Source organism: Suncus etruscus, chromosome 6 (genome assembly GCF_024139225.1).
Source record: "Suncus etruscus isolate mSunEtr1 chromosome 6, mSunEtr1.pri.cur, whole genome shotgun sequence".
NCBI classification, from domain to species: Eukaryota; Metazoa; Chordata; class Mammalia; order Eulipotyphla; family Soricidae; genus Suncus; species Suncus etruscus.
Window position 1 is genome coordinate 71923996 of NC_064853.1, and position 27738 is coordinate 71951733.

The window sequence follows — 27738 nt, forward strand, 5'->3', positions numbered from 1 at the left end:
AAAAAAATTATACCAGAACTCTATCTCTTCATGCTTTGTAATCAGGACTGATGAGTAGAAAGGCAGTGAGACTTTCAATTCCATAAAGTGTCTTCTTTCTCACCTTTATCTACTCTTTGATCCAGGACTTGTACCTTTCCCAACTGGAAACTGAGCCAACATGGAAGAGTAAAATGGTTGAGTGGAAAGAAAGATAGGATCCATGCTGTCTTGGTTTTCAGTCCTGAGTCTGGGGTACAATCACAGAAAATGGAAAAATATAAATGACCATCCCAGAGAGGTGAAAGCACTTAAGACCCATCAGACCTCCAGTTTCTATCTGAGCTGGGTCTAGTTCTAATATCTATGTGAAGACAAAGAATTCGCTTATTCCTATCTGCCACGAATCCCTCCAAGTATATTTGTATTGATTTTCCTGAAGAGTGAGGCTCTATAAGTCCTGACATGAGTAGAACATTTCAAAACACTCACTAAAAATGATCATCAATATTCAATATTTGGGAGCTGCTATGTATATTAGTCTGGGACTTCTCATCCCTCTTTGTGGTTTGTTCTCTGCATAGCAGACTTCTCCTTTCCCTTTATCCTATATTCACTCCCAAAGCTGTGTTAGGCCTTTCCAGTCAAAATGCTAGGAGAGACTTCCATGCATCATGGCCACCATCAACTTTGGCCAATGAGTCCTTTGACAGAGATATAGGAAATAAAAGTGAAGAATCTCCCCTATTGTTTAGAAGGAGAAAAGAAGGAAAGAAGACAGTGAAGATCAAGGTGTATGCACACAAACACACACACACACAAGTTAGGAAGGAGTAATGGAGCAGTAATTTTGGAAGCAAAGAAGCATCTCATGTCTTCTGGAATTAGATACTACTCAATATATGTCACAAAGTGGGCAGTGAAAGGTTAGGGAGGATCACTAGGCAGGATAAGCTAAGTAAGTAAATGTCCTTTTCTCAAGAAATTTGAGTAAATGGCCCTTACTCAAGATCCTTTCCAGTCCTCCCCATTGTCTTAAGAAAAAGCTAAAGAGAAGGGCAGTGTGGCCCTGCCTCATCATCAAGCATGGGCCACCATTATTTTACCTGGCCAGTAGAAACTAGTTCAGAAATTGCATGTGAACCCATAAAGCTAATGACTCACTAGCAGAGATTTGTGAGGAGCTTCTGAGAAGCCCTTCTCTACAAAGACAGTTAATCATGCCTTATTTTTTGCTCACCTTTTGTGCAAAGGAGTGAAGCCTGGAACCACTTTAGTCTTCTCGCCACTGAAAGGGATACTGGCTTTGGAGGGATAAGAGAAGCATGAGACATAAGGAAATTGAATCACTGGTGGTCTTCTATTTCAATAGCCTTTAAGCAAACCCACCTGTTCAATTCCTCCAATACAATAGTATTTTGATGTGTTTTTTTTATTTTGGAGCAGAATAGAGTGTCCTTTATAAAAGATTAAACCCTTGTTTGTTTGTCTGTTGTTTCGGTGTTATACTTGGCTGTGCTCAGAGTTTACTACTGGCTCTGAGTTCCAGAATCACTTCTGGCTGGCTCGATGTGCCATACAGGGTGCTGGAGATCAAAACTGCATAAACCTGAGGCTGGAGAGATAGCACAATGGTAGGGCATTTGCCTTGCACGCACCCAACACAGGACACACCCTGGTCTGATTCCTGGCATCCCATATGGTCCCCTGAGCCTGCCAGGGACAATTTTTGAGTGAAGAGCCAGGAGTAAACCCTGAGCACCACCGGGTGTGACCCAAAAACAACAACAACAAAATAATAAACTGGGTAAACCCCATACAAGACAAGCAACTTTTCTTGCTCTACTCTCTCTCTCTCTCTCTCTCTCTCTCTCTCTCTCTGGCCTCCAAATTAAATCTTTTCTTAAGAACATGTAAGTGTTGTCATGAGAAACATCACACCAGACTTGGCTTTGTCACTTTCTAACCTCTGTGACCTTCTAGGAAGAGCTGTCCCTACACCTATGTAAACTGTTCCATACATTAGCTATCTGGACACAAAGACTTTTAACAGTGATGAAATCACAGCACAAAGTCACTAACTCCTTCTCAGGGTTGGCTACGCAGTGCATTATGGCACTCAGCAAGCTGTCACTCCACAGCAAGAAGGAGAATCCAACTCCCTTAGCCCCAGAATGTCAATCCAAGAGTACAGTAGGCTGAAGAAAGTTTAAGGCAGCAATAAAAAAGGGGGTGGAAGAGGATGAGGAGTCTCATGAATCAAGTCTTGGCTCTCAGAGAGGATTCTCTGCCTCAGAAGGTTTAGAGAAGCCATGAAAAGCACTGAGAACAGCATCCTGTGATTCATGTGGAGCTAGATTTTGTGATGAGCCTGAGGACGGAGTGAGGCTACTGAAGGACTAAAGAAAGCCTTTCTTTGCCATCTTCAGAGCCACCCTGATTGTGTTTCCAATTAGAAACAATTGGCATCTACAACTTGAGATGATTCTGTCTTCCCTGATGGCAGACAATGTTCTGCCACTACTGCCAGATCATAAACAGGAAGTCCCTGAGTAAGAGGAGCATGTCCCTTCATGCCAGAGGCTGTCACCTCAGCTCAGAAGCCATGTTCTGTACCACAAATGTCACCTCTGGGGCCTGCCCACTCAGACAGGCCTCTTCCAAAGGGCTGCATGGAACAGCATTCTGATGCTTTCTATTTTCCAAGGGAAGCAATCTTCTTGTATGGAACCCTGCATACATCTCTCCTGACATGCATATATTCTATCCTCAGGGTAATGAATAAAATTATATCACCTCTGGCTCTGTTTGTTTATAGGAAATATGGCTCTGGTAGCTACTACTATTCCTAAATACTGTATGGATATCACTTCAGCAAAGTGATATGTGTACTTCTCTTCACGATATCTGCCCTTCTGTCAATGCCTACATCCTACCAAGCTTTATCTAGATATCTTTCTTGACCTCTGAATACCTCACTTAATTTTTATTGTTATTTTAGAGCCATACTCAATGGTCTTCAGGGCATATTCCTGACTCTATGTTCAGAGATTACTTCTGACAGTGTTTGAGGGACCATTTGGGGCGCTGGGGAATCAAACCTAGGCCAACCATGTGTAAGGTAAGTGCCCTACATGCTCTACTATCACTCTAGTCATCTAGATCTCTGATCCACTGTCTAGTAAGGTGGACATCTTATCGTCAACATCTAAATTGAAAACTCAACAGCTCAGCATCTTGACTACATTTATTAACCTTCCCAAACAAACTTCCCAATACTTGCTTTAACTTAATCAAACAATAATACATTAAGACTAAGGGCTATCCTGGAAAAATAAAGTGATCCCATCTGAGTAGACCCCCATCTTCTAGCAATCATTTCAGGAATCTTCCTTTATCCTCTCTTATTCTGAACCTAGTAGCCTAGATTCTCATTTCAGCTTGCTAAGATGTCAATTTGCATAATTACTCTTCCCTATATCATCACAAATTTTGAAAAATAGGCTGGTTTAAAAATAATAGAGGGTATGGGGAGAGGAGTTGTCAGAGTTCCAGGCTCACAGCAGGAACCCCCCTGATGCCTGTTGAGGGTAGCCCCAGTGCAACGATGGGTGCCACTGCCCCCTGTGCCACATACCCTGCCTGATCCCACTGAGAATGGGCAAGAGCGGTGGTACAAGCAGTAGGGTGTTTGCCTTGCATACACTAACCTAGGACGGACCGTGGTTCGATCCCCCAGCATCCCATATGGTCTCCCAAGCCAGGAGCAATTTCTGAGCACATAGCCAGGAATAACCCATGGGTGGGGCCAATAAACACCAAAATAAATAAATGAATAAATAAATAAATAAAATAATAGAGGGACTGAACAGATAGTACAGATGATAAGGTGCTTTCATTGCACACAGTAAACCCATACTTGATCCTTATATACCAAAGGGTCCCCCAAGCACTTCCAGTGCAGAGCCAGGAGAAATACCTGAGCATTGGCAGAAACAAATGTGAAAGAAAGAAAGAAAGAGAAAGAAAAGAAAAGAAGAAGAAGAAAAAGAAAAGAAAGAAGAAAGAAAGAAAGAAAAAGAAAGAAAAGAAAGAAAGAAAGAAAGAAAGAAAGAAAGAAAGAAGAAAGAGAGAAAGAAAGAAAGAAAGAAAGAAAGAAAGAAAAAGAAAGAAAAAAAGAAAGATGAAAGAGAGAAAGAAAGAAAGAAAGAAAGAAAGAAAGAAAGAAAGAAAGAAAAGCTGGACTAGAATTGGATATCAAAGATACTTTTTATGTGGTTGAAAACAATATAACAAAAGTAAAAAAAATGTTAATAGCAGGCTTCAGGTGTTGGGTATCTGAGTGTTGATTTATAGTTCTTTCCATGTTTCTGGATGACTGAAAATGTTCCTATAAACTGTTGGCGGGGAAGAGGATAAAATAATGTTATAGAAAGTTCCAGTAATACACAACTATGAACAGCATCCTTCTTCTAACATCTAAGAGCAATATTAAGAATGATGTTTAAGACCATGGCTAAAATCTATATGGACAGTAAACCCCTCTAGATAGAATCGACTTTATGGCTGCTGTGTCCAAACTGGCTCCGATTCATGAGGTGGTGTTGCCATTCAGCAGTGCTCTCTGTCCAAAGTTATCCACAGGATGTCTAAGAGACCACACTGCCCTCATCTAGAGAGTTCTGGCACCCATTTCAGTGGCCACATGCACTACAGTCAACACTGAATCTCCAGGCTGTGCGGGACAGCGACTCACTCCAGAAACAATGTTCCATAACCTAGGTTATGTATATGTTAGAACCATGACATCCCCAAGTCTTCTTGTCTCGAACAGCACACTTTTTTTCATTTCCTCTTCCACGCCCACAGTCTGGGTTATCTTCTCATCAGAGGGGTCTGGAGGGCTTCCCTGCAGTAGCAAAGCTGTATCAGCAAAACAGCCTCTCCTGGGAGATCCAGGAAATAACTTGGCCCAAAAGCAATTTATCTTTGAGCAGTTCTATTTTTGGCCCCTTGTCGAGTTATCAGTCTTACTGGAAAATTTACCTGCATCAAATTTAATTGTGAACTGGGCCCTAACCCCACACTAAGATAAAATAAACCTCTTTTAATAGAAATGACTTATTTCTTGAGCAAACCATAGTCTGACTTCGGTTTCCACTTTATTTGTTGCCTAATATCCCACAAACTACCTTGATTTCTGAAGACACTGACTTCTCTCATATGCTTTATCACTCTGTGTAAGCCCCATGCCTGCTAGAACTCTCCACACCTCAAATATTGTGGGATTTCAGCTATAGGAATGGATTCCTCACATGATACTCACCATCACTTTTGTGTTAATTCAATGTTTAGTTCAAAAGAAGTTCAGGAACTAGAAACATTTACGTTTACCTTATTTCTGGAGAAAATATGAAAAGTGTATTTTATAGAAATTCCTTGCTTTCCCAAGCTCTCCCACAAACATTTAAACAAAAGAGAAGAGCTTGTAGAACTAAAAGTGACCTATCAAGACAGGGAAATGTATAACAGCTAGTGAGAAGGTAGATGGGGCTACCAAGCCTTCAGAAACGTATCGACCTCCAAAAGCTGTGCCCACCTGCACCAATTGTTTAACATTAAAAAATAAAGGCTAAAGGAGAGTAAAACAGGTTAGAAACAAAACTGTAAAAACCAAGAGCAGGTGCTGAAGGGCACATAGGTTGTAGGCTTAAGAATTGATAATGAAGGAGCAAAGAAGAAATATTCTTCATCAAAATGGAAATATGAGCCAGAACAAGAACCTACTTTTTTAATTCAACACTAACAGATTCCATATCCCACAGGAATCAAATCTTTCCCCAAAGCAAGATCACTTGGACTTTGCACTGCCAAACCAAAGGCAATAAACACAATGGGCACAGATGATGAGTAAATCTGGAAGGACCAAAGTAAAAAAATCAGCATTACCTTCCCTTGGAGGTGAGACTGGGGATAATGAGTTTTGTTTTGACATCAAGCCTTTGGGGAACTAAAAACCAAGATGCTCTCCTTGTCTGCTGGAGCACAGAGGCAGGAGGAATCCAGGCATGTTCGCTCTGCCAGCTCCTGGTAAACCCTTTTGCCAACCAAGCATTTATCACCTTTTCCTCTGGGTAGCAGCCATATTAGAGAGGGATTAATTAGGAAACTACTATTCAGGCTCAGGCTGTAATTTTTTTAAATAGCCCTGTCCATCATCACAGATGACTCTGGGTAGTTGGCCTGTGGGAACAGGAGACAGTGACAGTTTCGGCTAATGTCACTCTGTGCCTCCTTCCAGGATTTCTTTTGAAAACTTATTTTTGCGAATGGCTTTTTTTTTTTTTAATTAAAAAGAAAAGACCCGAGTGAACTCTTTTTTCTAGTTGGATTTAAGCCATACCAGATGAGTCATCAGAAGTCCAAACCTGGGGATCATTTTGTGGAAGAATATAATTTTGGAAGCAAAAAGTCCTCTGAGATTGTATCATAGAGAGTGAGCCAACAGAAACACACCATGAGCCATGGATGCAATTTCACCTTTCCTACCAGACATATTAAAAAAAAAGGACAAGTGAAATCAAGTTAATAACAGATTTTCTTTAACCTGATACACTAAAAATATTATCATTTCAACAGGCAATAAATATAAAAATATTTTATCACCTTTATTGATATATGGTTTACATACCATTGAATTCAAAGTACACACTGATAGAATTTTTGGTAGGTTCATAAATGTATATAGTAAAACAGTCTAACCTTAGAATGTTGTCATTACCCTCAAAAGACACATTGCACCCAATGTGCACCTACTGCCCTCTTTCACAGCCCCTGGTAACCATTAATCTACTTTCAGACTTTGTGGATTGGCCTATTCTGCACCACTCATGTGGCTCCAGAAAGAATCCTTGTCTTTTGCAGTCTTGCAGTCTTTACTTGGCATTTTGTTTTCATGGTTTGTCCAGGTAGCAACACAGCTCAATACCTTATTCCTATCTATTACTGAATAAAAATCATTTGTGTGAATAAAAATGACCAATAGCAACTTTACAATCTTTTCATTGTGAATTTTTTTTTCTTTTTGGTTTTTGGGTCACACCTGGCAGCACTCAGGGGTTACTCCTGGCTCTATGCTCATAAATTGCTCCCGGCACGCTTTGAGGGCCGTATGTAGTGCCAGGATTCGAACCACCATCCTTCTGCATGCAAGGCAAAGCCCTACCTCCATGCTATCTCTCTGGCTCCCACATTGTGAATTTTTTAAATTATGCTTGTTGGTTTTAGGGCCACATCTAGCAGTACTCAGGACTTACTCTTCCCTCTACACTCTGGCATCTCTCCTTGTAGGACTTGGTAAAAATATGGAATATCAGGAATTAAACCTGGGTTAGCCATATGCAAGGCAAAAGCCTTACTTTCTGTACTAACTTTCTGGTTCCACCATTGTCAATCTGTCATGTACGCAATCTTCATTTGGTCAGCTACATTTCAAGTGGTTGGTGACCATAAATGTCTCAGGAATTAACAGCTCCATAATTAATGTAGCCTAAGGAGAACTTGCACAGAGTCAGTGGCTACATTAGAGCTTTAAACAAAATGGTTATCATCCAACATTGCTTTGCTTCTTTTTCCTCCATGCTTTGAGCCACAGGGAGAAGAAAGAAATGAAACTGCAAAGAAGCACTCTCAGCAATCCTCCAAATCAAGCTGACAATCATTCCATTTTAAACCAACGAGTCTGGAGAGATCAAGAGAGGGTTATTCTACCACAATTACCCTAAGGAGCAAACTTCTCCTCCCGACAAACTGACTGGAAAACCCTCATCAAATGCTGAGAAGGCAACAAAAATGAAAAGGGATGGGATGGATGTTGAAGATGATAGCTCATTGGGCGAGAGTACATACAAATGGCCTGGCTTCTATTTCTAGCACTATGTGGTCTCCCAAGCTCAACTAAGAGTGGTGGCTAGTAGTGACTTCCAAGAGGTAAAAATAGATCCAAGTACTGCTGATCTGGCCCTATCTCCACAAAAAAAATGAATAGGTCACCATGAATATTTCTGAGATCTCTTCACAGAAGTTGACATATACATACCCTACTCTGCAGAGTGTTCCTTAGAAGAGATTTAGACACACCTTGGGATAAGATATCTATTGGGCTTCCAATTCCTGGTTAATAGTGCCCAAGTGAATCAAAAGAATGCTAAATTTCTGCCTCTAGCAGACTAAGAAGAGTAATAGCACCACTTTGATAGCAGTTGGTATGCACTTCTAAGTACACTAAGAGAGAGTTCTCTAAATACATGACATTTGGTACTTCTAACAACTTCTATGGGAAGGAGGATAATGACTAGACTTAAGGATGTAAATAGTAGATAGTAGAGATTAATTTAACCAAGATCACAAAGGGAAGGAATCAACACTACATGCGTTTGAATCCAAGCTGACTCCCGAGTCCAGGCTCTTGACCATCATGAACTGTTGAGAAGACTGGCCAGTGAGGGAGCCAAGACCTTCTCCATGAAGCACATACTCCTTGAAGGAGCCCTGCAAACTTCCAGGCCTAGTACCTCCTAGCTCCCAAGAACATGTGTGGGTGGCACTCCACTTCAGCCCCACTGAGATTTCCTTGATACAAGCATGAGTCAGAAAGATGAATTTTTTTCTTTATTCTTTTCTTTTCTTATAAGTTATTGAGATTTGTCATCGTGCCTGTTGTAAAGTAACAAGGATCTGGATTTACTGCATGGTAAAGAAAGCTGCTGAGTGTATTACTGAGAAATGGCAGAGTCCAGAACTCTTACATGTGCTGCTTTCACCCTGAAACCAGGCTCCCCATCACCACCTGGCTGCCTGATATGTTTTCTTCAAAGTCCTACTTCAAGACAGCATGAAACCAGTGAGCATAGAAAAGTAGCACATACCTGGTGAATTCTGTCTCCCAGACTTGACTCACTAACAATGAAGTGGGATGAGAAAAGGGAATCCTAGGACCTTCTGGAAAGCCCTTCAATATGTCCAGGGTGACCACACAGACACCCAGGCTCTTCTGTCCTATTGAGGGTGTCAGGGCATGAAGATGCCTGGCAAAGCCTCCCAGTAGGAGAAGCATGCTGTTATGACAAAGGCCAGAGTTGACAATGTACCTAGAGCACGGGTCCTCAAACTTTTTAAACAGGGGGCCAGTTCACTGTACCTCAGACCATTGGAGGGTCTGACTATTGTAAAAACAAAACTTATGAACGAATTCTTATGCACACTGCATATATCTTATTTTGCAATGAAGAAACAAAACAGATACAAATACAATATGTGGCCCGCGGGCCATAGTTTGAGGACCACTGATAGAGGCTAGTGCATACATGTGTAATTTGGTTCATACCATGCTGTAAAAGTTCGCCAGTCTGATGGGAAATGCCAGATTTTTAGCATTTCTTGAAATACAGCTAGACACAAACAAATGAGCCTTGAATTCCTCATATGTAGGCTCTTAGGGGAGCTACGGTCTCCGGAACTGAGGAAAACTACAGAGCACTTGCTACAGACCTCATCACTTCCTTCTGCCTCTCACCAGGCATTTAGACAAAACATGTACCTACTGGCTGGCTGCAGGAGGAAGAGAGTGACATCCTTGCTTATCAAGCTGCACCCTCTTTCCCGTTAAGCCCCATTTCACACCACACTTGGAGTTGTGGTCAGCCTGCATCCTTCCTCTTTGGTAACACCATCCCTCTCAGCACTAGAGTTGTCTTTCCCTCTTCAGAGCTCTTGCTAACTCTGAATTCTGAAGTGCACAAATTTTTACATCCGTCTGATGGCAATGACTCGTGTCTCCATGCACTCCAGTAGCTCTAAAAATCTTTTCCTGCTACATTGTTTGAACCCAGAGAACAAAGAGAGCAGCATGGCGTGAGAAGCCTTGGGAGCTTAAGGAGGTGAACCAGGGGCAAATAGGCCTGATGCACTACAAATCCTCTATGTCAAGAGCTTGGAAGGCTACAGAGGCCATGTAGATGTGGTTCCTACAAGCAGGCTCTGATGACTCAAAATTAACAACCATGAAACAATTAAACAAGTGAATGCCAGGCTGCATGCCTGACGGGTCTGGGAAGTTCCAAGGATACTGACTTGACTACTCAGAAAATTTCAGGCCCTGTGGTTAATAGTGGAACTGGGCCAAGGTGATGTTTGGCAATGGATTCATTGGGCTATTAGGCTGGGCCACACACACCTTCACTAGACCCTGGAGTCTGAAACAATGTCAAGCCTCTCCTGTAATAAAAATATCCAGGCCAAGTAAGCTCATTATTTCTAAGCACTGATTGGAATTTCTAGAATATGACCAGGACCCAGGATATCTTAATGGATTTCTTTCTATGAGGGATGTGAAATTTCAGGTTCTTCCCCTTCCTCCCCCTTGTCCTACAGGAAAGTGCAGATGAATTCAGGTTCCATGGGAGTGAATACTGGACAGTTTCTTAAATGGTACCACTCTGCCTGCTGCCTGGAGGCATATTAGGATCAACACTATTGCCTAATCTCGCGAGAAATCCAAGCATCCAGGATTTGCTCCAGATGTTTCCACATGACCTTGCTTCACTTCAAGACTCAAAGTCCCTATGCATACAGATCTCCTACCAGAAGATTGTGCAAGCAAGCTCTATCTCTTCTGACTGTGCATCTCTCCCACATCAAACAGAACTATGGACACATTCTCTGAATAAAATGCATGCTGATGGGCCAGAGTGCTAGTTTGGGGGTAACGACTTGCCCTGTATATAGTTGACCTTGGTTTGATTCCACAAAACTACATACAGTCTCCCAAGGAGTGATCCCTGAGCAAAGAGCAAGAAGTAAATCCTGAATTTACTTCAAATTTATTTAAAAGTTTTGTGTCCTAGGAATAAGCCACACCACTAGGTGTGGTCCAAAACAACAAATTCCAAAATTGAAAACTAAAACAAAAGAATGCTGACTTCTCCCCTCTTTTAGAGGTTCTATTAGGGTAGTCCCCAAAAATGTCTATGATGGGAGCACCAAAAAGGAAAAAAGAAAAAAAGAGCTGTCCAAAAAAAATATGGAGAGTCCTTTGCAAAGTTCACATGATCCAGTTAGACAAAATCACATAAAAAATAGCATGTTCTGAAACAAAATCCAGGGAAACTATGTGGGGGTTCTGGAACCCCGCCCCATTCTGACTTCAGGCCTTTTTGAAGCTGAAAGATGAGAGATAGGAAAGGAAAAAGAAGAGTTTGTTGAGTATCTGTTTGTTGGAAAAGATGAAACGGAACTACTCTGTCAGCGAGCTGATTTCAACTGATGACAGAACTGATGAAAATCATCTGTCTAGGTTAATTAACGCCTATGTCTGCAAATCTATCGTACCCTGTCACCACTATAGTTTTTTCTCCTTGTTCCAAGCCTTGGTGGCAAAGAATTTGCTACTGAGACTTTAGGAACCCAAAGCTGAGGGTCGATTCAATACAAAAGACTTCTTAGTCTATCCAGCTAAGACTCTGCCCTTTCAACGGTCAAAAGACGACTTGGCTCCATATCAAGGCTAATTATTTTGGCCCCAACACCTCTTTAGCCTTGAATACATGGTCGTCTGGGGTAACATTTGCTTTGGCTAAAATGATGAGCCATGTCTAGAGGAATGAAACTTGCTCAAGATGATTGTAAAAGATAACAAGGAATTTATTAGAAGCCACACACAGCTCTCTTTGTTGTCTTTGATGGAATCAACCACTGCCATAAATTTCACATCCACACCGCTGGGCTGTAACCACTAAAAATGTAGCCTAGCCACAAAGAAAGGCCATTTGGGATCTGATGTTCTGAGACATCCAGAATATAAAGAATCTAGGTGATTTCCTTAAGTAAGGAAAGTGAGACCAGTTTAACTTTCCCACTGGCTGGGAAAAATCAAGCAACAGGAACTTTCAGAGGGTGGAAAAGCCCCAGTCCACATGGGGATTCTGTAGGGTCTTGCTGATGACTTCCCCATTGCTACACGTGTTTCTGCCAGGATCTCCAGTGCTAAGAAAGGGTGATCAGTCGGTTTGAGCTCATATCTAATCAAGTTCCTGGCATCTTCTTAGATCTCAGAAAGCATTTGAGTCCCTTCACCATGAGAAGCCAGAGAACTATATAAAAAAGCATTTTGGATTTCTTAAGCAAACATATCATTTGCCAAAACTACTTAATGTATTTAATGGCAAAGAATCTCAAAAGGATTAAAATATGTTTTCAAAATGTTACGATCATGAACCTCTCCCTCAACCACACCTCTCTTCTGATAATGGTAGGTTATTCAGTGGAATTTAACCCTCCAGGCAAAGACATTTGATTCTAAATAAACTATAACACACCCTCTAGACTATGGCAGCCATAATTCCCAGGTCAATAAAAAACACTAAAAGAAAGAAGATGCTATGTAATGTGGCAGGGATTGATGACACATGCTTTGAATAATTAACCAACAACTGTGTAAGTGTAGACTGCATTCATTAGTTTATTGTCCTATTTAGAAAAGGGAATGTCCCATTTGGCTTCACCAAGACACAGACAAATATCCCAATCTCTGGAACTCGATGCTCCTGACATATGTCTCCTTGCAATCAAGATAGTGGAAACTCATGCAACTAAGAAGTCACTTTAAAATAGTGTGCAGATGGTATAAGTGGTGGTTTGGAAAGTATGTTGGAAACTTAGCTGCCAACAACCAAAAAATGAGAGCAATTTAAGGCACTTTCAGCTGCCAAAACAAATGCCAGAGCCTAGCACTTCACCCAATGCAGAAAGAATATAACTGTTGAATGACTTAAAGAGTGCTAACTTACACATTTCCACCGCATACAAGATGTGTCCACAAGATCATGTTTGAGAGCTACAAAAAAATGTCTCTTTGGATAAGATAAGAAACCCAGGGAAGGTTGTGTCTTCCTCATGAACAACCTCCAGAGCATAAAAAGGACAAGGAGTCCTGAATTGGTTCAGTTCAAATAGGCACAACACAATTCCAGTGTTTGTTACCACAGCCTATTAACTGAGTGGTATTGTTAAAAATACAAATAACACTGCTCGATAGCTCTTCCACTCAAAGATCATTCTGTAAATTGCATAACTGGAGACTAAGACATCCACTAATTCTTGTCATTTTCACTGCAGCTTCTACTCAGTCCCCTGGTGGACCACAAATCCTGTGCTGTTCCCTGGTTTCCTTGTGGTAGAGTGAATTCTCTATGTGCTGGGCAGTGAAAACAAGGAATTGACCACGAAAATGAATGAGCAGCAAGAAACATAAAATGGGCATATTAGAAAGGAGATGTGTTCACTAAGAATCAGGGAGATGCTAATCAAAACAATAATCTCATGCCACAGAGACTGGCACACATCACAAAGAACAATAACAACCAGTGCTAGCAAGGAGAAAGGAACTCTCATTCATTGCTGATGGGAATGCCATCTAGTCCAGTCTTTCTGAAAAACAATATGGATAATCCTCAAAAAAATTGGAAATTGAGCTCTCATACGATTCAGAAATACCACTCCTAGGAATATGCCAAAGAACACAAAAGCACAATACAAAAATTCTCTCTGTATGCAGTTTGGCGCAGCATTATTTACAATAGCCAGAATCTGGAAACAACCCAGATGTCCAGCAATAGATGAGTGGTTAAAGAAATTGTCATACATATACATAATGGAATACTATACAGCTGTCAGGAAAAATGAAGTCATGAAATTTTCCTATACTATTGTGCTGAGTGTAATGCGTCAGAGGAAGAAAGATAGACACAGAATAGTCTCACTCATCTGTGGGATTTAAGAAAAATAATACCCAGAGACAATAAAGATGCGGGCCAGAAGAACCAGCCCATGATATTAAGCTTACTACAGAGAGTGGTGAGCACAATTAGAGAAATAACTGCACTAACACTTACCATGACAATGACAGCAAGAAAGAGAAATAGAATGCCTGTCCTGAAGATAGAGAGTGGGGAGGAAGGAAATGGGGAACATTGGTGGCAGCAAAAAGATACACTGGTGAAGGGTAGTGTACATTCAGTAACTGAAACCCAATTATGAACATTTTTGTACCACAGTACTTAAATTAAAAAAATATTTAAAAAAATGCAAATTGGGGGCGGAGCGATAGCACAGCAGTAGGAAATTTGCCTTGCACGCTGGCCCAGAACAGACCTGGGTTCGATACGTGGTATCCCATATGATCCCCAAATCAAGAGCAATTTCTGAGCACATAGCCAGGAGTAACCCCTGAGCATCATCTGGGTGTGGCTCAAAAACTAAAGAGAGAGAGAGAGAGAGAGAGAGAGAGAGATGTGGTCCAGAGTGATAGTCAATGGGTAGGGCTCTTGACTTGCATGTGGCTGACCCAGGTGCAATCCCCAGCATCCTATAAGACCTCCAAAGCTTTCCAGGAATGATTCCTTAGTACAAAGCTAGAAAGTAACCCCTAAACACCGCTGGGTGTGGTACAGAGGACCAAAAAAAGAAGGGAGAAGAAGAAAGAAGGAGAAGAGGAAGGGAGGAGGAGAAAGAGAAGGAGGAGGAGAAGAAGGAGAAGGAGAGGAAGAAGAAGAAGAAAAAGAAGAAGAAGAAGAAGAAGAAGAAGAAGAAGAAGAAGAAGAAGAAGAAGAAGAAGAAGAAGAAGAAGAAGAAGAAGAAGAAGAAGAAGAAGAAGAAGAAGAAGAGGAGGAGGAGGAGGAGGAGGAGGAGGAGGAGGAGGAGGAGGAGGAGGGGAGGAGGAGGAGGAGGAGGGAGGAGGGAGGAGGGAGGGAGGAGAAGGGAGGAGGAAGAGGGGAGGAGGAGGAGGAGGAGGAAGAGAAAAAGAAGGGACATCTGAATCAGGGATTGGTCATATTTCAGAAGAAACAGCCACCCTAGAAATGCCTGACCTGCCTACATTTGGGGAATACATAGGCATCAAGAAGAATGTGGTTGAAGACAAACTTAAAAACACAAATGAAGAAAGTGGGTGTGATGAAAAGGATGAAAACATTCCAGAGGAAATGTCACTGGCAAAAATTTACGTTAAATAACTGTTGATGGGTCAGAGAAATAGCTCAACATGTAAAGCACTAATTAATTAGTTAATTAATTAATAAGAAGCCCTGGGGAAAATCTGAACACAGGAGGTGCAAAAGGAAAACCCTGGAGCCAGATCTAATCTTAGAAAGGGACAGAATAACCTTTCAAGGCCCAGAAAAGACACTTATTGTTAGTAACATAAGTACTGGTTAAATTATGTCTGTGATTTTATTCACAAAGGAAACAGAATTCTTCGATTCTCCTCTTTCTAATGTTTTTTTTTTAAATTAAGTGTACTATTCTGTTTACTACTTTTCATTTCATTATATATTTATAATTGATCATAAGACAATTTTTAAGAGTGGAAAAAATTTTAAAGCTCACAAACCACCATAACGTTTCTTGTTATTAAGAATGCTCTGTATGATTTTGACTTGCATGGTCATTCTTAGATTCTGTTTAACCACAGGAGGATTACAGTGATGCTAGACACACAGGATTCTCCTGAAAAGTCAAAGCCCATAATGAAGGCAAATAACAATGTTTTTCCTACAGGATGATCCTGATTCCTGACTCCAATAAGAAGACGCCATGCCAGCAATGTGATCGATTTTCTCCAAGACCCATTAATTTTCCTATGTGTGGGATTGTGCTATTTCAAACCAAAAAGGAACTGACTAGTAAGAAACAAACAATCCAGTGTATATAAACAGCATTACCATTTATTTAGTACTCATTTGGGGAATGAGTTTCTCCTCTTGAATGTTCTCAACTAAGGTACATAAAAGCCTTATCACCTTGTTTACAATGAAGGAAATTGAGCCTGAAAGAAATGAAGCAGTAAAAACTACACAATGAAGCATTATTAGAAATCTAGAAAAGTCTGTTTAACAGAAAGAAAGTTTATGACTGCAGGTCCCATTATAAAACTTTACTTTTTCTAATGTTCACATTAAGAAAGTGAACATTGAAATTAATTTAATAATGTATTTTAATTAACTTAATCTATCAAAAATATTTGAACACATAATCAATATAAAATAATTAATGAGAAATGCTCACTCATTGTGCTAAATCTAGATGCATTACAACAACAGTATATCTCAATTTCACATTTTAAGTACTTTATAAATTGAATGTGGCTCATTCCAAATTATTGAGCAGAGCTGGGGAACTGTCTCCAGGAAGGAAAATGCTATTGGGCCTCATGTCTTTTTCCTTACAGAATTATTACCTTGACAATTCTACTCTTCTCTCCTAAATCCTGTTCTTAGATCACTAAAAATGTTAGATCACAATAAAGAGTTAAAAAAACATTTTAGAAATTGGATTAAAATGTTTCAATTTAATATTCTTTACATCACAGAACTATTATACCAAAGGGGACCGCAGAGATAATACAAGGATAGCACTTGTCTTGCACACAGCTGACCTAGTTTTGGTCCCTAGTATCCCATATGGTCTTCTCAATCTTGCCAGGAGTAATTCCTGAGAGCACAGCCAGCAGTAATCCCTTAGCATCATTGGGCATGGTCCAAAAACCATGCAAATGAAAAAAAGAGCTATTAAACCAAGAAACTGATGCAGAATTTTAATGAGAATGGATATAAAGTTGAACATAAAGATATGCAAAGAGTGCTTTCAGTACCTGATAAGGTTACCAAACTAGGAAAAGACACACAGAGCAAAGTGGGATCGAGTGGGTCAGTATGTTGTTTTGGTTCTGGGTTTCTTTTTACACTTATTAAAACTTTAATAAACAAGATTAAAGAATAAAGCAAATATATATAAATTCATATTATAAGAACAAAATAACAGTGACCAAATGGAAAAGAGATTGAGATTTGTAATTAGGGTAAAGGGTCAATTGTATTAGTGAAGAATAAGAAAACTGGACTTTTCCTGTTGCACAAAGTCACATACACAGATGTTGAATTTGAATATTCTGCATCTGAAACTTATATGTATGCTATTATAACAGCCACTTCAATACAAAGCATTTTTATTTCAATGTTTTCCATGAACAAAATGCTATCATAATAATCACAGTGAAATAATAATCATTGAATATTAATGCACAATCATTATCTTCGCCCTATACTAGTTTACCTATTGTTACAATAATATAGCAAGTTTCGTCTTTGACTCAGGATCCAATTCAAAATCATACTGCATTCAGTTCTCATCTCTTTAGTCTTACTTAATCCAAGTCAGTTGCTTTGCCTTCTTTCTGGCTTTGACATTAAAAAAAAAATCTGAGTTAATTTTTAAAATAATTTTATTGACTTAATGTTAATTTACAATAATATATAATTAACTATTATATATATTTTCAGGTTGGATACATTTCCCCTGTCTTTTTCCCCTGGTTTGCAGATATCAAGAACAAAGAAATCAAGATAGAGTTAGAAAATAAATGTGAGTGCTTAACTTCTCAAACTTCTGAATTTGTTCATATGGTTACACTTTTCTTTTTTATCTATTCATGAGAAATTATTCTATAATTACTGGCAAAGTTAATCACACTTTCAAGCTTATCAAATTTAGTTTAGTCTTTATGTGACCTAAAATATTTTGACATTTCAAATAGATATACAAAGACTTATATTATATATGAAAATAGTTAGGGCTTAGATTTGCTCAAAATTTTTCCAAAATGTGTCTTCTTTTCAACAGTGATTACATGTGTGATGTTTACTGTCATCTAAATTTCTCAGAATGTAGATCCAGGACTCTTAAGTGGTATAAGGAAAAATCCAATCCCACCTGGACTATGTACACTTTTGTAGAAGCCTCATCCCAACATTAAACAGAGCTAGACCAAAAGAAGCAAATGTTCATGCATTTTCTTTTGTGGAAAGTGGTGTATACCACCTCCCACCCTTTCACCAACCCAAGTCACTCAAACATTCATCTGCAGATCTTATACTCTGCCACTACAGAGCCAATAGAGAGGCCCATCCATAGTTTACTGAAATGGACCAGAGAGGATTAAATCAGAGCCAGTAATCTCCTCTGGAATTCTGTTTTCATTTTTTTTATGGTTCCAAAAAACCCCCTACTTTCAGAAAAATTCAGTGTATCTATATGACATTATTCAGTTTGCAGTTGTTGTGGATCAGTAGATTTTCAGTGTCTTGTCTTTTGAACAGCATGTAGCAATCACAAAGATTTTAAAAAGAATGGTACCTCATGCCACAGGGACTGGCACATCACAAAGTACAAGAACAATCAGCACTGGCGGGGTTATGGAGAGAAAGGAACTCATTCACTGTTGGTGGGAATGCCAGCTAGTCCAGCCTTAATGGAAAACAATATGGAGATTCCTCAAAAGACTGGAAATTGAGCTCCCATATGATCCAGCTATACCACACGTAGGAATATACCCTAGGAACACAAAAACACAATACAAAATGCCTTTCTCACACCTATATTCATTGCAGCACTATTTACAATAGCCAGACTCTGGAAACAACCAAGATTTCTTTCAACAAATGAATGGCTAAAGAAACTGTGGTACATACACACAATATAATATTATGCAGCCATCAGGAGAGATAAAGTCATGAAATCTTCCTATATACACATGTACATGGAATCTACTATGCTGAGTGAAATAAGTCAGAAGAAGAGTCAGAATCGTTTTACTCATCTATGATTTTTAAGAAAAACAAAAGACATTATTGTAATAATGTCCAGAGACAATAGAGATTAGGGCTGGAAGGACTGGCTCTCAATCTGAATCTCACCACATAGAGTGTTGAGTTTAGTTAGAGAGATGACTACTCTGACTATCATGAAAATGTTAATGAGTGGGGCCTGCGAGGTGGCACTAGAGGTAAGGTGTCTGCCTTGCAAGCGCTAGCCAAGGAAGGACCATGATTCAATCCCCTGGCATCCGATATGGTCCCCCCAAGCCAGGGGCAGTTTCTGAGTGCTTAGCCAGGAGTAACCCCTGAGCATCAAACAGGTGTGGCCCGAAAAAAAAAAAGTTAATGAGTGAGAAAAGTAGAATGCCTATCTCGAATACAGGCAGCTGGTAGGGAAGAAGGGAGATGGGAGAAATTGGTGGTGGGAAGTTTGCACTGGTGAAGTGTGGGGGTGTTCTTTTTATGGCTGAAACCCAACTACAATCATATATGTAATCATGGTGCCTAAATAAAATAAAATAAAATTCTAAAATTCTAAATTTCTAAAATTCTAAATTCTATTCAAAAATTCTAAATTCTAAATTTCTAAATTCTATTCTAAAATTCTAAATTTCTAAATTCTATTCTAAAATACTAAATTTCTAAATTCTAAAATTATAAATTCTAAATTTCTAAAATTCTTAATTCTATGCTAAAATCCTAAAGTCTAAATTTCTAAATTCTATTCTAAAATTCTAAATTTCTAAAATTCTATTCTAAAATTCTAAATTCTAAATTTCTACATTCTATTCTAAAATTCTAAATTTCTAAATTCTAAAATTCTAAATTCTAAATTTCTAAAATTCTTAATTTTATTCTAAAATCCTAAAGTCTAAATGTCTAAATTCTATTCTAAAATTCTAAATTCTAAAATTCTAAATTTCTGAAATTCTAAATTCTACTCTAAAATTCTACAATTTTACAATTCTAAATTTTATTCTAAAATTCTAAATTCTATTCTAAAATTCTAAATTCTATTCTAAAATTCTAAAAGTCTAAATTCTAACCTTCCAAAATTCTAAATTTCTAAAATTTTAAATTCTATTCTAAAATTCTAAATTCTAAAATTTCTAAATTCTAAATTCTAAAATTCTAAATTTTATTCCAAAATTTAAAATTCTAAATTTTTAAAATTCTAAACTCTGAAAAAAATTAAAATAAATAAATAAATAAATAAATAAAATAGAAAGAATGGTACCAGGAGCAAACAGTCGCATGAACACTAAATGGAAATAAAAAATGATCAGACCTAAACACCAAACCCAAAGTCAATAATAACAGAATCAAGATAACCCAATCTACAATAAGCTATATACAAAAGGGATCTCTTACATTGGCAGTCCAGTGTGCAAAGAGGGGAGTTATGGGATGCATGGTGGGAATGGGTGGACAAGGACAACACTGGTGGTGGGAATGGCCCTAATTCACTGTCACTATGTACCTTAAATATAACTGTGAAAGACTTGTAACGTACATTGGTCACAAAAATAAAATAAAAATTAAATAGCTCAAAGAAGAAAATAAAAAATGCTTCTCTGATCATGTTTATCAATTCTGGATTCTAAAAGTCTCCTTTGCTCTTAATCCCATCCCACACGGATTTATTGAGATATAATTCACACACCACATTCTTTACATTCAAGTTGAATAAGATGATAACATGGTATTTGCATGTATTGAGCAACTTTCTCGTGATATGATTATTTTTCCCCTCAGTCACCTCACCTTTTATGATTTATTTTTAGCAAAGTTCAAGCTTCTAACACCGTATTGTTCAGTATAACCACCACATTGTACAAAAGATTCCTAGAACTTATTGTCTTAAGATTGGAATTTTATAATATTGGGGCCATAATGATAGTACAGGGGATAGGGGGATTACTTTGTATGCAACCAATCTGGATTTGGTTCTCAGCATCCCACAGGGTTTCCCAACACCTGCCAGGAGTGATCCCCCTGAGCTCAGTGCCAGGAGTAAGTACTAATCACCACTGGTTATGACCCTCCCCTAGGGTCACAGGAAAAAAGGTAGTTTATAACCTTGACTGATACCTTCCCACTGTACCCAACTCTAAGCCTCTGGAAACCACCAATCCACTTTTAGTACAAGTCCAACTTTGTTCTTTCGTTGTTGTTGTTGTTGTTAGGGGTTTTATTTGTTTTGTTTTTTGTTTTGTTTGTTTTGTTTTGGTTTTTGGTTTTTGGGCCACACCTGGTGGCGCTTAGGGGTTAATCCTGGTTCTGTGCTCAGAAATCATTCCTGGCAGGCACGGGGGACCATATGGGATGCCAGGATTCAAACCAACATTGGTCCTGGGTTGGTCGCTTGCAAGGCAAACACCCTACCGCTGTGCTATCTCTCCAACCAACCCACCCACCCCCCTTTTTTTTTTTACTACACCCAACAGCACTCAGGGGTAACTCCTAGCTCTGTGCTCAGGAATCTCTATATGGGATGCCAGGGATAGAACCTTTGTCTATCGTGGGTCAGCCATATGCAAGAAAATGCCCCACCACTGTGCTACCACCCAGCCCCATCAACTTTCTTTGTTAATCACATAGAGATCATATAGTAGTTTTCCTTTTCTCTATGATTTCTGTCACTTACTATATCTTCATGATACATCCCTGACTCCTCAATTCTTCCTGCATTCTATGATCAACCTGTCCCCTACCAGCCTCATTTGCCTAATTGTGTCCCTTGTAAATATCATTACAGTCCTGGAATCTTTCTCTTTGTCCTAAGCACCATGCCTGCAATCACCTCTGAACTGGATGCACACTTGGTCCTTTCTTGTAAGCACTTCTCCACCTCCTGTTCAAGTCTTTCCTGCTCATCTTCTCTGTGATTCTTCCTCAGAGAAGTCTTATCTAGACATCTCCAGAAATCCAGACTAATTTAGGCTTCTCCACTACTTGCTCTTGGAACACTTTCTGTCTAGCACTTATCTGATTATATGTGATAGTTTAAATCTGATTACCATCTGTCTTCTCAGTGTTGTCTGGGCACTAGGACTCAAAGGTTTTGGTCAGGGCTAGGTTTGTGGTAGCAATTCAAAAAAAGCATGAGAGGAATACTGATTGAATTACTAGTGATACAGAAGCTTTGACAATGACACACTGATGAAGAAGTGGAGGTCTGCATTGTGGCGTAATAATGAAGTGAAATGACAGATTAGAAAGGACAAATATTGAAAATATCATAAATGGATGGGAGAATACATTAGAGAACAAGTTATATTCAAAGAAACTGGCAATTTGCATTTTAGACAAGAGTATGAAATAGAAGTCTTCAAGTGGTGACATCAGGTGGCTGCTGAAAATGGTATTTCCAGCAAGGTATGCCAGCAGATTAAATAAAAAGGTGTGGAAGGATACAGTTGGGAAGAGGATGGGAGAGAGGTGCTTGCTGCTTATGTAGGGCTAAAAAAAAAAAGAGAAGAACCAGAAATGAAAAACATCTTTAAGTATGGATCTTGAAGTCTGGATCTCAAGAGTGCTGTTTGTGGTTGGGGACAGGATTCTAGCAGTAGCAAACAAACCTAGCAAGTAAAAGACCCTGTAGTCGATTTCTACATCACAGAACAAAACAAGAATGCTGATGGCCACCAGGAGCTGGGTAAGTTTTACTTTATAACTCGAGTCAACTACATATAATTTCACAATGTGATTGTTTTGAGAGGAGACTGAATTTCCACAATATATGCATACACTCAAGTAGCCATAAAGGGTCAAAGGAAAGATACAAATCACTTAGGACAGACTCGGGAGACAGGTTGGCTAGCATACAGGAATGGAGACCAGAGAGTTTCTTTACAAATGTCCATTCTCAGAGACAAAAAGGCCTCTACAGAGTAACGGACTGCATCAGTTCCCAGGATACAAGTTTGAGACCCCATGAGTGACTCCAGAGGCACCTCAAGTCTGGCCTGTTTTATCAGGACTGCCTGTTGATGTAGGCAAGGCCTCCCACAGCATTAGGTCTTTGATCTGTTCTCGATTTTCACGTCTGTTTATATGGATAGCATGAAGTCCCACGTTCTCTTGCTCTTGATCCCTATCTTTGCATCATTCTGTGACAGCTGGACCTCAAAGGTCTCCATCTCTTTCATCAGCCTTAGTCAATAGGTAGATGTATATATAATCTGATCTTTCATGTCATCACTGCATTTGGACAGCCTAAAAATAAAGGGTTAGGCTTCCAACGGATGAGAAGGGGGCTTAGCAATATCACAGTTACAGCTACAGAAGGGTCAAGAAGTAATAAATTCACAATCAGAACCGGCTACATAAACTCAATCCTCCCACATGGTCCCTAAACCTTTCCTTTTTTTTAGAATCATCACACAGCTTTTCAGAATAAACTTCAGGAAGACAGACAAAAAACAAGTATCTAGGGATCCTCTCAATGTATGAGAAGTGTCTATTTCAATTAAATTACATTTAAAAAGTGTTCAGAGAAACAATATTACTACATGAAGGAAAGTTTAAATTAAATAATTTGGAAACTATTTCTGGAATTATTTAGAAGTATCTGCAAGTACCCTTTCTGGGTATTTCCTAAGCTCACCCCAACCTCACAGCAGCAATGCTTTAGAATTCTCTGTGTTGTCTGAATCATTTCATTTCTGGTTGACAGATTCACTATTCTGGTGCTTCTCAACAATTTTCATTGGATGAACCATCTTTACTTACGAAATTTTTACTCAATCCTGGCATTTGGATCTATAAAATAGGTATAAAATCAAGAATTTAATTGGGCTAGAGAAAGAGAATTTAGTGGTAAATTATTCCCCTGACAAAAAGAACAAAACCCAATGCTGGGATTGTTGCCTGGGTAAAACAGTTGAGATCTTAAAATATAACTGCTGCCAAAATGCACCAAGGTAAGTATAGAATAGCAGGAAAGAATACAATAGAACAGATGAGTCTCAGTCAACTTAAACAATGACTCACCTATTGGAAGTCTGGGTGATGTGTGAGTTCTTATTGAATAAATGGCTAGTCTATGAGCTCACTCATGGCTACTGAGGGGACTCAAGCTCAGGCAGTCCTAGTGTGTGTGTTATCTCATTATTTGTGACCAGTCCAGGCTGTCTGACCAGTTTGGCCAGAATCATGACAGTTCAATGAACTGAGTATAGACAAAGCAAGTATGCCCATGAAAAGCCAAGGAAGGATCAATGCCCAGCACTGCATGATCCTCTAAGCACCACCAGAATAGACTCACAAAAACACAGCCTCAGAAGTCTCTGAGCACACTGAGGTTTGAGAAGCATCCCCCAAGTAAGCCCAGCTTTTACTTACAATCCCCATAAGAAATTTGTATTAAAACAAAAATTTAAAAATTATGTAACTCCATACATGACTGTGACCCACAGTTTTAGATGATAGGCTTTAGTTCAATTAATTATTATTATTATTATTATTATTATTATTATTTCTTTTCAGTTTTTGGGTCTCACCTGGTGCACTCAGGGACTACTCCTGGCTCTGCACTCAGAAATTGCTCCTGGCAGGCACAGGGGACCATATGGGATGCCAGGATTCAAACCACTGTTCGTCCTGGATAAGCTGCATGCAAGACAAATGCCTTACCTATATACTCTCTCTTCAGCCCCAGTTCAATGTTTAATTAACCATAAGCACAAATCTTTTTTGGTGGGCACACCCAGTTTTGCACTCAGAAATGACTCCTGGCAGGCTCAGAGTATCATATGGGATATTGGGGATCAAAGCCAGGTTGGCCTATGCAAGGCAAACTCCCTACCACTGTACTATTGCACAACCCCAAATCTTCTAGATCATGCTTTCTACATAATAATATAGATTCTGGGCAAAGACACAGGTTCAGTTCCAGAATTACTCATTATTTGGAAATTAAGAGCATTGTTTGAATCCCATAAAAAATATCCCAAGATGAAAACACAACTGTCATGGATATTTATACTTTTTGAAAAAATATAAATAATAAGTGTCTTTATACTATATCTATATCATTGTATTTGTTATTACTTTATAAACATATAGAAAGAAAAGGAATTCTTTAGCATGTTTATTGCTTAATACTGAAATTTTTATGTAGTGTACAGTGCACTTCAATAGGAATTTAAGAATTGTTTAAACAGACTTCCAGATTGTCTAATTTAAAATGTTCACTGTCTTAAGCTATTTTAAAATTCAGTAAATTTATAGCAAAACAATATAATTAATTTCTACACGTGCAAAATTTTCCAATAGGTATAAGGAACTTTCCCAATGTTTATACCTTTGTTTCAATATTCCTAATACATATATATATATGTATATATATGTGTTCCTTGAATTCTCATTTGAAATACTGTAACATCTTACCTTTTCACTACCATAAATTAAATAAAATTAATAACATGTGTTTATATCTATAGCTATACAAGTTACTGCATATCATTTCTGGAAATTATTTAATAAAAATATAGCATTTACTGCATTATTTGACATAAAGTAAAAACAACCAATATGTTCTGGGCATAAAATGTGTTGAAAATACAAGCTGCCTACTATTTATAATATCCAGGAACTAGGAAACAACCCAGGTGCCCAAAAACAAATGAGTGGCTAAAAAAACTGTGGTACATTACACAATGGAATACTATGCAACAGTTAGAAAAAATGAAGTCATAAAATTTGCCTATACATGGTTGGGCATGGAGACTACTATGCTGAGTGAAATGAGCCAGAGGGAGAGGGATAGACATAGAATTGTCTCACTCATCTGTGGGATATAAGAAAAATAAAAGACAGTACAGCAATAATATCAGGGACAATTGAGTTGAATTCCAGGAGAATCAGCTCATGTCATGAAGCTTGCCACAAAGAGCAGTGAGTGCAGCTAGAGCACAAGTTACAATGACACTATTATGGCAATGATAGTGAGGGAGAGGGGCAGAGTGTCTCTCTGAAAGACAGGCAGGGGGCTGGGGTGCACAGGGAAAATTAGAGTGTGAAAATCACACTGGTGAAGGGTGGTGTACATACTATGACTGAAATCACAGGTATGAAAATTTTTGTAAACATGGTGATTAAATAAAAAATAAGCTGCCTGTCATGTTCCCAAGTCTCTGTTTATCTAAACCCCAAACTATACAAAACATCTCTTTCTCACTCTCTCACACACACACCTTCACACATGCACACATGCACATACACACACACACACACACGCACATGCATGTGCCAGTAGGAACTGACCTTATTCTATTAAATATCTGTTGAATCAGTGATCAGTGAATAGGTGAACAAATAAATGAAAGGAATTGAAAACCTATGAACACCAGACATCAGGTTATTGTTTATTGTTTCCTGTTTTCTTTTTATTCTTTCCTTTTTAACTCCCTCCAGGCAAACAGGTTCTACCCTAAACCATCCACCCTGCCATTGAATTGCAAATCAATCTTCCTTTTGGATCTGGGTCCAGAGTTCTCATTTATAATCCCACAGATCAGACTTTTTCTCTGGTCTGTTCTAGGAAATTCTTTGAGAATTATTCTCAAAAACCTAAAACTCACTGCTGACTTGGGAAGCCCCCTTCAGTGGGATCTCATAGTGTCAAAGAGATATGCTTATGCTAACTGCATCTTCCAAATAGCCAGTCCAGGGACCTTGAAGGTATAACTAGGTTAATCAGAGGCAGCTTTTCAAACCTTGTCTAGTTAGATCAAGTTCACTTATTATTCAGGATTTCTACAGCTCTTAACATCCATTTCTCATTTGCCAGAAAGACAAAGGGTAGCCATTCGGCAGTAAAATGACCCTCCTAGTCCAGAGATTTTTTGATTCACTATTCATCAGAATTGTTCTCAATGAGAGCTAAGTGTGCCGAAGGCTCTAAATTCAGTCTTAGGCATCTAGAAGGAGCAACTGGCCAAGAAGCGATAAAGCAGAAAATACCACAATCATGTACTAGTTATAATCACTTATCATCACAGCCAGTTCTGGAAAATCTCCAGGCATGTTCAATAAATTACTTGCTAGCACTTGTCAATTTTCCAGACTTCAGACTTACCACACTTGTCAGGCCTTAAGACATAAGGAGATCTTCTGGACCATCACTACATCTGGAGCACAAAAGCATGTAAGGATGGAAGGCACAAGAAAAAAAAGCTGTGGTTTTGCTACTGATCATATAAAAGTGAGTGTCTAAGTCCAGACTGACCTTTGCACAGATCCCAGTGCACTAGAGCACTGAAGGGAACAGTAGAAACACCCTAAGTTTTCAATAGCCAAGGAGAGAGATATGTGCCTTAGCCTATGGGTAATAAAAAGGTGGGGGGGGGAATGATAGCAAGACACAGCCTTGCCAAGGAAACTCTGAACATATTATTCACTGCTAAGATGGTACCTGTTGCTAGGACATTACTTCCTACCTAGTATTGAAGCTTCCTGCAGAGTCCCCAGCTTGTGTCCAGCCATCATTCAGATAGACTTCATCCCACTGACCAAGAGATATGGTCCTTTGCAGAGAGGTTCTCATACATGAGAGTCCACAAGTGGAAAATGTTATTTCAGGTATAACCTCCACTTTTTTTTGGGGGGGGGCCACACCCGGCGGTGCTCAGGGCTTACTCCTGGCTGTCTACTCAGAAATAGCTCCTGGCAGGCATGGGGGACCATATGGGACACCAGGATTCAAACCAACCACCTTAGGTCCTGGATCGGCTGCTTGCAAGGCAAACACCACTATGCTATCTCTCCGGGCCCATAACCTCCACTTCTACTGAAATTCTCCGAAATGTGTACTTTTCAGAGGCCTGGAAACAGTACCCAGATCCTAGTCCTCTATGCTAAGTATTGGGTTTCTGTCATGTCTCTGGCAAGGCGGAAGCTATGCAGCACGATAGCCAGCTACGGGAGTTAGCTCAAAAGATACTGTTTGGAAAAGCATCCACCAGCTTGCTATTTCTTTTTTTTTTTTTTTGGTCTTTGGGTCACACCTGGCAGCGCTCAGGGGTCACTCCTGGCTCTATGCTCAGAA

General features: G+C 39.2%; 2 protein-coding genes across 2 annotated transcripts in view; one reads left to right on the forward strand and one right to left on the reverse strand.

The window, feature by feature from the left end:
• SLC24A3 (solute carrier family 24 member 3) overlaps window positions 1–27738 on the reverse strand; it is a 536687-nt gene that overhangs the window by 468708 nt on the left and 40241 nt on the right. The window lies entirely within an intron of this gene.
• Window positions 9363–27738, forward strand: part of SNX5 (sorting nexin 5) — a 1173556-nt gene continuing 1155180 nt past the window's right edge. Inside the window, exon 1 of the mRNA XM_049774350.1 lies at window positions 9363–9366. The gene's annotated coding sequence lies outside the window, so the exon portion shown is untranslated. The remainder of the gene's footprint in view (window positions 9367–27738) is intronic.